The 12,935-nt window shown below is 40.4% G+C and overlaps 1 pseudogene; it reads left to right on the forward strand.

Moving 5' to 3' along the window:
* Window positions 1-1,266: 1,266 nt before the first annotated feature.
* Window positions 1,267-1,419, forward strand: LOC129400290 (U2 spliceosomal RNA; annotated as a pseudogene).
* Window positions 1,420-12,935: the final 11,516 nt, after the last annotated feature.

Consider the following 12,935-nt stretch of genomic DNA (forward strand, 5'->3'; position numbering starts at 1 on the left):
CTTTCATCCATTTCTAGTGGAAATGTTGTCTGGTCCAACCACTATGGAAAACAGTATGGAGGGTTCTCAGTAAACACAGAACTGAGTTCCTATATGACCCTTTTGTGCATCTATTTCCAGGACAGCAAAACATTCATTCCATGAATGTTTGTACTCGCTACAATAGTTAAAACTAGAATCAAACCTAGATATCCAAAAATATTGATATGTTGTATGAGATGTATTTTATATGAACAATGTAATACTACACAGCTGTTAGGACTGATGAAATCATATAATTTGCAACAACGTGGACAGAACTGAAAGACATAGTATTGAACGAAGGAAGCCAGAAGAAGGATAAACATAGGATGATATCACCAATATGGTATTTAGAATAACTGCATAACAGAATGCAATATTTTAAAGGAGAGATATCATGACCAAAGAGAAAGAAAGAAAAAGTGTGGAGGGGGGGAGTTGGAGAAGAAACAGATGATAAGCAACAGGGGAGCCAGGTACAAATATGGCATTAATAAATGATAGATCCAAATATCCAAACCACTGAGTCAACAACACTTAAATAGAGAGACCAGTGTTTTATGAAAAAAACTTAGAATGGTACCTGCCAAGAGGGCAAGGAGTAGAGGATGGGGATTTGATATGGAAGGGAACCTGGGAACATGCGTGGAGGTTGACACTGATGGTGTGATCAGTCTTGCAATATTGTATGTCGAAAACTCAACTATGGATAACTTTGTAAATCATGAAGCTTTAATATAATGTAGAAAGAAAAATACAATTTCTCAGGACTGGGCAGGTGGTTAAGCAGTCAGGGCACTTGTCTTGCATGGGCAGGTTTCTGAGTCTTAACTTTAACAATACACAGCATCCTTATCACTACTTGGTACAGCCTTAGTGTACCAGAACCACTAGAAGAAAGCAGCCCCACATTGTTAGTCTGAGTATTGAACCATCTTCCTAGAGTGATGCGCAAGTTTCCTGACAATTGATGCAAAATACATAATCAAATTGTGTATGGTAACAACTAATCTTTACTGTCACTGTCACTGTCAACCCGTTGCTCATCGATTTGTTCGAGTGGGCACCAGTAACGTCTCCCGTTGAGAGACTTATTGTTACTGTTTTTGGCATATCCAATACACATGGGTAGCTTGCCAGGCTCTGACACACGGGCTCGATACTCTCGGTAGCTTTCCGGGCTCTCCGAGAGGGGCTAAAGAATCGAACTCTGGTCAGCTGCGTGAAAGGCGAACGCCCAACCGCTTTGCTCTCGCAGTCTTTTGGCTAAGATCAAGTGTATTATCTGTTCTTATCAGTTTAATCTTTACTATGGACAAATATTAATAATCTTTGGCTCCTCCTAAACTCTGTAGTCATAATACAGGTGCTACAATACTACTTTTTGGTGAATTACCATGTTACAAAGTTGTTTGTTACAAATTTGTTCATGATTGGTTTTCAATCATACAGTGTTCCAATACCCATCCCTTCACCAGTGTACATTTCCCATCACTGATGTCCCCAGTTTTCTTCCTGTCACCCCAAACCCACCCCAACTTGCCTTGATGGCAGGAACTTTTCTTCCCTGTCTCTTTTTGTCTGTTTGTCTCTCTCTCCCTCTCGTTTTGGGCATTATGGTTTGCAACACTTTTACTGACAGGTTATCATATATATTCCTTTACTTGCTTTAAGTATTCAGTTCTTGTCCAGAGTGATCACTTCCAACTATCATTGTCATAGCGGTCACTTCTCTATTCTAACTGCTATCCCCCTGCCCTTCCACCTGTGGAAAACTTCTACTCGTGCACCAATTCTCCTTGCCCTTATTTCTACTGTCTGCAGGTATTAATATCTTTTATGGAATTTTTTGTATTCCACAGATGTATGCAATCATTCTATGTCTGTCTATCTCCATTTGAATCATTTCTCTCAGCATGAGAATGCATATCCACCCATTTATAAGCAAAATTCATGACTTTTTTCTGGTGGCTGTGAAGTATTCCATCACGTAACTAGAAATTGTGTTCCCAAATGACCCCACAATGCCAGTTCTGGGAATATTCCCCGGGGCCCAAAAACACATAGCAGAAACACCATCTGAACTTCTATGTTCATTGCAGCATTATTAACAATAGCCAGAATATGGAAACAACCTAAGTGCTTAAGAAAAAACCACTGGAAAAAGAATCAGTGGTACATTGTAGATACACATCAGAAGATACTAATTTTCAAAATCACTGAATAAAAAGATTAAAAATTAAATCATCAAATAATTTATTAAAATAATTTAAAATAAATTGTCATCATTATAAAAAGAATCAATGTTTCATTTATAGTTAATGTTTATGTATAGCTGGGTGGTATTTTTAGAACCATAAATTTTATCTTTTTACTTATTATGCAGACATTTAAGCACTACTATTTTAAGATATTTGTCTCGTATAAGGTCAGTATCCCCTTCAAAGGTTTTTTTTTGTGGGGAGGGGAGAGGGCACATATGGTGTTATTCCGGGATTATTCTTGACCTAGAGATCATTTCCAGCCATGTTTATGGGACCACATTGTAGTACTGGGGATCGTATCTAAATAATTAACTGTGTGCAAATCAAGAGCCTTACCCACTGTACCTTTAGCCTCAATTGTAATTTTTAGAATAAAACACATTTAAAATATTTTATATATTTTATTTTCATAAAAGTAGTTCACAATAGTTCATAACAGATAATATTCAAACACCAATCCCACCACTGAGCACAATAAGGGGAAAGTGTATGAATGTTGTTTTATTGAATACTGGAGCCATTTAAGTCTATATATAAGAGAATACAAGAAAGTATGTTAAAATCAAACAAATGTGTGCTACTTTTGGTACGTAAGTGGGCTATAGTATAAGAGATTATATGGCCACATTTGCGGCCTTGCGCTCCAGGAAATTCTGCGTAGCTCTCTTCCGGGAGCTTTTGTTTATAGTCTCTGGATCTTGGCCTTTGATGAGATTGCATGGGACCCGGGGCAGTTTGTGGTTGTGACTGCCAAGTTACTAGAAAACTGGGAAACTAGGGGGAGGAGGCCCAGTCCTGATCCTAGAGGGCTTGGAGATCTCAGTCACGGGTTCCCGCATAGCTGGGTTTTTCTGCCAGTTCCTCTTGGGTGAGGCTTGTCTGAGTGTAAAACAAATTTTTATATTTACGCAGGTTTTGTATGTTTAATTCCTTTTAAAATATTTATCCTCTGCTTGGGAAGGTTACACTTGTGGAGAGATTAATGTTGGAATATTAAATGTCTGTAAGAAATGCAACTTGAACAATTTTGTAAACCACGGTGTTTGAATAAAATAGAAAAACAATTAAAAAACGTATCCTCTTATTCATTCACCTTAATGGATTTTATATTTGTAAAGATTTATGTATTTCATGTAAATTTTAATGTATTAGCACATAATTCTCCATACAATTGCTTTTTCTAATTTATATACTTTAAAAAAGAGAAACAGTTTTTGAAATAAATTCTATTGACTAATCATTGGCCTAAAATTTTGTGAAGGTGTCTTGGACCCGAGCATGTAGCTTTTCAGCCTGGAATCCCATACACAATAGAGACTAAAGGCCTTATCTTGCAGCCCTGCCTCATTGCACCTGAATTTATACAAGGAACTGGCCAGAGTTCACGTCACTCTAACCTTTAATATCAAAACCACTCGGACATTAGTACATCCTCAGAAAAAAATTACTTCATTTTTTGGTTCCTCTGGAACCCAGTCACAGCCATGCTCAAGGCGACTCTCAACACACTTGGACGAGCCTCAAGCATGAAGGGACCGCTAGAGGAACCCAGGTGTGCGAGACCCGGGGCTGAGATCTTCCAGCCTGCTCAGATTAGGACTGGGCCATCTCCAGCCAGACCCCTACCATTTTCCAGTAGCTTGGCAGCCACACCCACAAACTGCCCCCCGAGGCTGTGTATTCCCACCAAGGGCCAACATCCAGAGACTATAAGACCAAGCTCCCGGAAGAGATCAATGCAGAATGTCTTGCCCCCTGCGCCTGGCTGTCTTCACCTAGGCCCCTCGGAGAGGACGGGTTGCCTTTCCATCCCTGCCCCAAGCAGAGCCCTTTACAGTTGAAGACCTCCGGAAACCAGCCACAGCCATGCTCAAGACCACTGTCCACACACTTGGATGAGCCTCAAGCTTGAGCCAGCCGCGCGACACTTAATAGCTTTGTTCTCCCTCTCGGAGAACCTGACAAGCTACCAAGAGTTTATTGCCTTCATGGGAGAGTCTTGCAAGCTACCCATGGTATTTTCATATCCCAAAATACAATAAAAGATATATGCATACCTCTTGCAGAGCCTGGCAAGCTACGGAGAGTATCATGCTTGCACAGCAGAGCCTGGCAAGCTACCCGGGGCGTATTCAATATGCCAAAAACAGTAACGATAGGTCTCATTACCCTCACCCTAAAAGAGCCTCCAATCTTTGGGAAAGACGAGTAAGGAGAGGCTGCTAAAATCTCAGGGCTGAGTGTAATAGAGACGTTACTGGTGCCTGCTCGAATAAATTGACAAACAACGGGATGACAGTAATACAGTAATATCTTATATTGGGGGCAGGTGGGGAGAGGCATTCTTATTTTACAAACTCTATATTGACTTAAAACTCAGTTAACTCAAGTGAATAGCTGACAAAATGGTGGGAGGGGCATCCACACTCAAACAATATTGCACAATAAGAAAAATAACTCTAACAACAGATTCGTAGCCGCCTGGTATTAACAGTCTAGCAAATCTCTTCCCAAGTAACTGGCAATCTAAACATCCACAATTAGTACCCACAAAACTTGTAGAACAATGGGAAAACTGAGAAACTGAGCTGCCATTGCAGATTGACATAACAACCCACAACAGTCCTTAAATCCACCAAAATGCTTGAGTCTGGTTGATGAGGACCTAAAATTAAGATTTACTGGCCCTGCCCTGCCCCATGCCCCCATTGCCTGCAAATTAGATAGATCCCTGAGGGCAGATGCCCCAGCTCTGCACAGGTCTGTGGGCCTGGGATCTAGCATCTGGACCTGCTGTGGGCGTGGCCTCCACTGTAGGGGTCATGGTTTCCACAGAAGTGGACGTGGCTCCCTTCCCGGCACTCTCATTCACATCCTAACCTCCATCACCTAGTTATGTGGGAAACGTCCTGGACGCCTCAAACACAATCTGACAATAGTCCACTGGCCTACTCCAATTTCACCCAAAGACCAGTGTACACAAGAAGCTACACAAGCATAATATAAAAGAACACATCCCCCAAAACTTCACTACATGCCTATCATAAGTCACAGAAAAATGTCTGAGCGTAAGGACATATTCTAGAAAGGGAGAAAGATGACCACCATTGACCGAGCTCAGGCAGAATCCTTTCCCAAAATAAGAGGAAACAATGGTAGTGAATTGGAAGGTTTTAGCTCTATACATCCACAACAACATAAAGAAACAGTGCAAATCCCCAGTACAAGGAGAGGACGAATAAAAGAGCCCAGAATCCTCAACAAGTGTTACCCACAAATACGATCTCTCTGATAAAGAATTCTGAGATGAAATGCTGTGGATATTCAAGGAACTCAAAGAAACAATGGAGCAAACTTCTAGAAAATTAAAGGAGGGAATGAAAAAAACAGTAGAAGGGATAGCCAACAAAATACAGGAAGAAATGAGAGCAGAAATAAGAAAGCTACAATAAGAAGTGTCACTAATAAAAGATTAAGTAGATGAAATAAAAAACTCAGTAGGTGCCCTCAAGAGTAGAATGGCTACAGCTGAAGATAGAATCAGTGAGTTTATCAATAGATGCAGAGCAAGCATTTGACAAGATACAGCACCAGTTTATGATGAAAATTCTCAGCAAAATGGGAATTGAAGAAACTTTCCTCAGTTTGGTCAAAGCCATCTACCACAAGCTCACGACAAGCATTATTCTCAATGGGGAAAAATAAAAGCCTTTCCCCTAGGATCAAGGACAATACAAGGATGCCCACTCTTACCACTACTGTTCAATATAGTACTGGAAGTACTTTCCATAGTAGTTAGGCAAGATAAAGATATTAGGGGCATCCAGATAGGAATGGAAGAAGTCAAGCTCTCACTATTCGCAGATGATATGAAACTATACCTAGAGAATCCTAAAGCCTCTACCAAAAAACTCCTCATAACAATAGACTTGTACAGTAAAGTTGCAGGCTGTAAAATCAATATGCAAAAGTCCATGGCCTTCCTATACGCAAATAATGAGACAGAAGAAAGCGACATGAAAAAAGCAATCCCTTTCATTATCATGCCCCAGAAAATCAAGTACCTAAGAATCAGCTTAACTAAGGAGGTAAAGGACCTCTGCAAAGAAAACTATAAAACACACCTCCATGAAATAAAAGAGGACATGAGGAAATGAAAACATATCCCCTGCTAATGGATAGGGAGAATCAAAATTGTCAAAATGGCAATACACCAAAGCATTATACAGATTCAAAGTGATCCCTATAAGGATATCAATGAAATTCTTCAAATAAATGTAGCAAGCACTCCTGAAATTCATATGGAACAACAAATGTCCACGAATAGCTAAGCAAATCTTAGGAAAAATGAAAATGGGAGACATCACCCTTCCCAACCTCAAACTCTACTACACAGGATAACAATTAAAATAGCATCATACTGGAACAAGGCAGAGCTGCAGACCAATGGAATGGGTGGAATATACCTACACACAGCCCCAAATGTATGATCATCTAATCTTTGATAAGGGAGCAAGAAATGTGAAGTGGAGCAAAGAAAGCCTCTCTAATACTTGGTGCTGGCATAACTGGACAACCACATTCAAAAGAATGGGCTTAGTTCTAGACCTAAAACCATGCACATAAGTCAGATCAAAATGGATTAAAGACCTCAACATCATACCAGAATCCATAAGGCACTTTGAAGACAAGGTCGGCAAAACACTCCAAGATATTGAATCTAAAGGTATCTTCAGAGATGACACACCACTGACTAATCAAGTGGAAACAGAGATAAACAAATGTGACTATCTTAAAATAAGATGCTTCTGCACCGCAAAGATACAGTGACCAGTATACAAAGACAGTCTACAGAATGGGAAAGAATATTCACTTCTCTGATAAGGGGTTGATAACATGAATATAAAAGGCACTAGTTGAACTCTAAAAGAAGAAAACATCCAACCCCATCAGAAAATGGGGCGAAGAAATGAACAGAAACTTTCTCAAGGAAGAATACGAATGGCCAAAATCACATGAAAAAATGCTCTTCATCACTAGTCATCAGGGAGATGCAGAACAAAAGAACTATGAGATACCACCTCACACCACAGAAACTGGCTCACATACAAAACAACAGAAGCAACTGGTGTTGACGTGGAAGTGGGGAGAAAGGGACGCTGCTGCACTGCTGGTGGGGATGCCGACTGGTTCAGCCCTTTTGGAAAACAGTATGGACGCTTCTCAAAAAATTAGAAATTAAGCTCCCATTTGAGCCATCAATACCGCTTCTAGGAATGTATCCCGGAGAGTCAAAAAAGTATAGTCGAAATGACATCTGCACTTGTATGTTCATTGCAGCACTTTTTACAATAGCAAGAAACTGGAAATACCTGCATGCCCAAGAACAGATGACTGGTTAAAGGAACTCTGGTACATGTACACAATGGAATACTATGCAGCTGTTAGAAAAGATGAAGTAATGAAATTTGCATATAAGTGGATCAACATGGAAAATATCATGTTAAGTGAAATGAGTCAGAAAGAGAGAGACAGGCATAGAAAGATTACACTCATCTGTGGAATATAGAGTAACAGAATGGGAGACTAACACCCAAGAATTGTGGAGATAAGTACCAGAAGGTTTACCACACGGCTTGGAAGCTGGCCTCACGTGCTGGGGGAAAAGTCAGCCCAGATAGAGAAAGGAACACCAAGTGAAGTGTGGTAGGAGTACTCGATTGGGACAGGAGGTGCGTGCTGAAAGTAGAATATAGATTGAACAAGATGGCCACTCAATGTCTCTATTGCAAAGCACAACACCCAAAAAGAGAGAGAACAAAAAGGAATGCCCTGCCACAGAGGCGTGATGGGGTTGGGGGGATATGGTGGGGGGATGGGAGGGATACTGGGATCATCGGTGGTGGAGAATGGACACTGGTGGAGGGATGAGTACTCGAGCATTGTATGATTGAAACACAGGAACAAAAATATTGGGATGCCCTGAAAAGTTTCATGCTGAGTGAAATGAGTCAGAAAGAGAGAGACAGACATAGAAAGATTGCACTCATCTATGGTATATAGAATAACAGAGTGGGAGACTAACACCCAAGAACTGTAGAAATAAGTACCAGGAGGTTGACTCCATGGCGTCGAGGCTGGCCTCACGTTTCGGGGAAAGGTCAACTCAGAGAAGCGATCACCAACTACATTGTAGTCGAAGGCCATGTGGGGGAAGGGAGTTGCGGGCTGAATGAGGGCTAGAGACTGAGCACAGCGGCCACTCAACACCTTTATTGCAAACCACAACAGCTAATTAGAGAGAGAAAACAGAAGGGAATGCCTTGCCACAGTGGCAGGGTGGGGTGGGGGGGAGATGGGATTGGGGAGGGTGGGAGGGACGCTGGGTTTACGGGTGGTGGAGAATGGGCACTGGTGAAGGGATGGGTTCCCAAACTTTGTATGAGGGAAGTATAAGCACAAAAGTGTATAAATCTGTAACTGTACCCTCACGGTGATTCTCTAATTAAAAATAAATAAATTAAAAAAAATAAAAAAAATAAAAGCATCATGTATTTAAAACTAAATTAAAGACAGAATATACTCAATATTTGACGAAATTATGAACAAATTATTAAACAGAACTTTCTGATCTTATTTTAAATCTATCTCTTCTAATCCTGTTTCAATTAAAATTTATTGAAGACAACAAGAAAAAAAAATATTGGGATGCCAGTGTGCTCTCGGGCAGATGGGCGGTACCGGCCCCGCTCTCCGCCAAGATGTGATCCCGTGCGGCCTCACTGCAACAGAAGAAGCATGATTCCAGAGGCCAGATAAACTACTTTTGGTACTGGCAGCTCCTTGCAGAAATGTCTCCAGACTGAGAACTAAGTCACAGCCACATGCCTGCCCAGGAGGGGAAAGGTTTTCCTCTCTCGCCTTTTCCTCGCCAGGGGGAAGGGCGTGGCGACCGCCATATTATGAGGACGACTAATGAGAGATACAAGCTCGCAATGATCCAATTTCAGGAAGAAATTTCCCTGGACTTAGTTACTAAAATACAGAAATCCAAAATCGTGCGACCTCATATCTCTTCACAGCAGGTCTGACTCTAGTGGGGAACTCCTAATAATAATAGTGAGTTTTTTGTTGAAATATTGAATGTAACCAAAGTAAAGAGAAAGTAAAGTGAAATTTACCAGTTACCCAGGCGGGGGTTGGTGGGTGGGGGAATGGGAGGTATACTGGGGTATTTTTGGTGGTGGAATATGTGCACTGGTGAAGAGATGATTGTTTCAGCATTGTATAACTGAGACTTAAGCCTGAAAGCATTGTAATTTTCCACATGGTGATTCAATAAAAGAAAATAACGAAAATATGTAAATCTGTAACTGTACCTCACGGTGATTCACTAATAAATTAGTTTTTTTTTTTTTTTTTGCTTTTTGGGTCACACCCAGCGATGCTCAGAGGTTACTCCTGGCTCTGCACTCAGGAATTACTCCTGGCGGTGCTTGGGGGACCATATGGGATGCCGGGGATCGAACCCGGGTCGGCCGCATGCAAGGCAAACACCCTACCCGCTGTGCTATCGCTCCGGCCCCTAAAATTTTTTTTAAAAATGGTAAAACTCTAAATAAACACTTGGACAGATTAAAAAAGAGAGACTTACTGCACTGACAAAAGAAATTATGCAAGCACTTGCTAGGGAAATTAAGTAACAAAAAAATCAGAAATTAAATCAACTCAAAGAAATTTTTCAGAAGATGAGTGATTCCATACAAGTGGAAATGAAAGAGCTAAAGAAAATATTATCATTCCATATAAAAGATCTCACAGAAAGACAACCATTTACATGAAGACAAAATACAGCCGTGATCTTAAAGTTGAAAAGGAAAAGATAAACCAAACTAAAAATAACTTTGTAAATGAGTAATTTTTTTAAAAAATGAAATAAATGAAAGGGGAGAAATTAGAACCTCCTGAAATCCAAGGTATCATGAGGATTTAATATGAAAAGATGTAACTTTGGTAAGTTGGAGAATATAGAAGAGAAAAGCTAATATTTCACTTTACTCACAGTGAGATGTAGTATACCGTTTTTCTGTGGATCCTATTCAAAAGAAGCATTAAGAACTGTAGGGATAAAACATACAATTTAACATCATATTTAATTAATTAAATACCATGTTGAAACCTTGATATCCTATAACCTTTTAAAAATCCAATTGTCCTGCAGCACTGTTTACAATAGCCAGAATCTGGAAAAAACCCGAGTGCCCTAGAACAGATGACTGGTTGAAGAAACTTTGGTACATCTATACAATGGAATACTATGCAGCTGTTAGAAAAAATGAAGTCATGAAGTTTGCATATAAGTGGATCAGCATGGAAAGTATCATGCTATGTGAAATGAGTCAGAAAGAGAGAGACAGACATAGAAAGATTGCACTCATCTGTGGAATATAGAATAATAGACTGGGAGTCTAACACCCAAGAATAGTAGAAATAAGTACTAGGAGGTTGACTTCATGGCTTGGAGGCTGGCCTCTCATTCTGGGCAACTCAGAGAAGGAAACACCAAGTAAAATGTGGTCAGAGGTCATGCGGGGGAGGGGTGACGCGTGCTGAATGTAGACTAGAGACTAAACACAATGGCCACTCAACACCTTTATTGCAAACCACAACACCTAATTAGAGAGAGAGACTGAAAGGGAATACCCTGCCATAGTGGCAGTTTGGGGTGGGGGGAGATGGGACTGGGGAGGGTGGGAGGGATGCTGATTTTACTGGTGGTGGAGAATGGGCACTGGTGAAGGGATGGGTTCTCAAACTTTGTATGGGGGAACCATGAGCACCAAAATGTATAAATCTGTAACTGTACCCTCACGTTGATTCACTAATTAAAAATAAATAATTTATTAAAAAAAACCTGAATGAATGATTTGAGACTCTTTCTGTTCCTAGAGCGAGCAGGTATCATTGGACTACACTAGCATGTGACAGGGACAAAATGTAGATATTCCTGGTGCCCGCTGGATTAAATCGAAGATCAACGGGATGACAAGTGATACGAGACTAATGCAGACACCAAGCACACAAAGCCAAGACTATACACCACAAAACATCCCCTGTTGGGGAGAAGAGAGATCACGAAAGTTAAATCAAGAGTGCTGAAGAAAAGAAAAGAACCGGAGTGCTCAGGAGAAAAGAACTGAGAGACCTGGCTCCCCTCCTACCCAGAGAAGAGTCACATCTTCACCTACCAGGAGAAGACAACAGACAGCAGGGGCATCCCCCTAGAGTCCCAGTTTCTACAAGCTATACTATGTCGTTTCTCATATTTTTTCACCAACAGAAGGGGCTTCTTACCAGACTGATTCATCTCCAGAAGCTTTCAGAATTCTCTTTCCCTCCACTCATGAGCCGTTATTCGAATACTGGATGAGTCCCCAAATGTTAGGGTTTGCGATTCGAACACAAGACTCCTGTGAGGAGTTTAAAGATTTTATTGCAGAGAGTTACTACAGACTGACCGGTCACGTCTACATCCCATAGAATGATGATCAGGGTAGGACCCCTGCCCCCTGACCTTGGGGCAAGGTTTAAGTAGACCAAAACCATATTTTTGGTTGACTACGTTGTTCTTTCTCCCTAAGTGACCTGTAAGCTGATTAGTTGGTGCCATCTGTGGATTGGATACTCTTTTGTTCTATCCTTTCCATGCCCAGCTGACCACTATATAGGTTCCTTCGTTTTACTGATTAGCTGGCACTATGTGCAAGTAGTGACATTTTTGTTCATTCTGTTCCCTTTTCCAAGATGTGGTTTTGGGCTGATCCATCATTTATATAATCATCAGAATAGCAAAATGGTTACTTACAACTAGAATGGCTGCACTTTGGTTCTAACTTTACTTTGGCGCTAACGTATTAAGTCTTAAAATCAGTATGGTTGAAGCTAAAAAATCAAATAGGCACAATAAGTAAAGAATTAAGAAGATACAGTAAACAAATCCAGCAAGGAGAGGAAATAGAAAAGAAAATTAAAAATAAAGATCATATAAGAGAAATTATGGATAATACGAATAATTTCAGAATAATAGGAATTACAGAAGTAAAAGAAATTGAGAAAACAGACTAGTTTAATAATTGGAGATGGTTTCCCCAACATAAAGTATGAGATGGGAGCAGAGATATGAGTACTGACTACAGTAAATTCCCCTCAAACTAAGAGGTTTCTTTTGTGATGTCCCACTTTCATTTCTGATTTGGTTTATTAGAGTTCTCTTTCTCATTTCCTGTGTGAGTCTTTCTAGTGGTTTATCAATCTTGTTTATTTTTTCAACGAACCAGATTTTGGTTTGTTTTTGGATTGTTTTTGGGATTCCAGCTTGGTGATTTCTCCTCTAATTTTTATTATTACTTTTCTTCTGCTTGAATTAGACTCATTTTGTTGCTTATTTTCTAAGATCTTAAGCTGTGAAGTCCAGTTATTTATGTTGGCCCTTTCTTCCCTCCTGATCAATGCATCCATGGCAGAGCCTGGCAAGCTACCTGTGGCATACTTTATATGCCAAAATTAGTAACAACAACGGTTGTCATTCCCCTGATCCTGAAAGAGCCCCCAATACACCATCGGGCTACACTTGCATGTGACAGGGATGAA

Source organism: Sorex araneus, chromosome X (assembly GCF_027595985.1).
Source record: "Sorex araneus isolate mSorAra2 chromosome X, mSorAra2.pri, whole genome shotgun sequence".
In the NCBI taxonomy this organism is placed as follows: domain Eukaryota; kingdom Metazoa; phylum Chordata; class Mammalia; order Eulipotyphla; family Soricidae; genus Sorex; species Sorex araneus.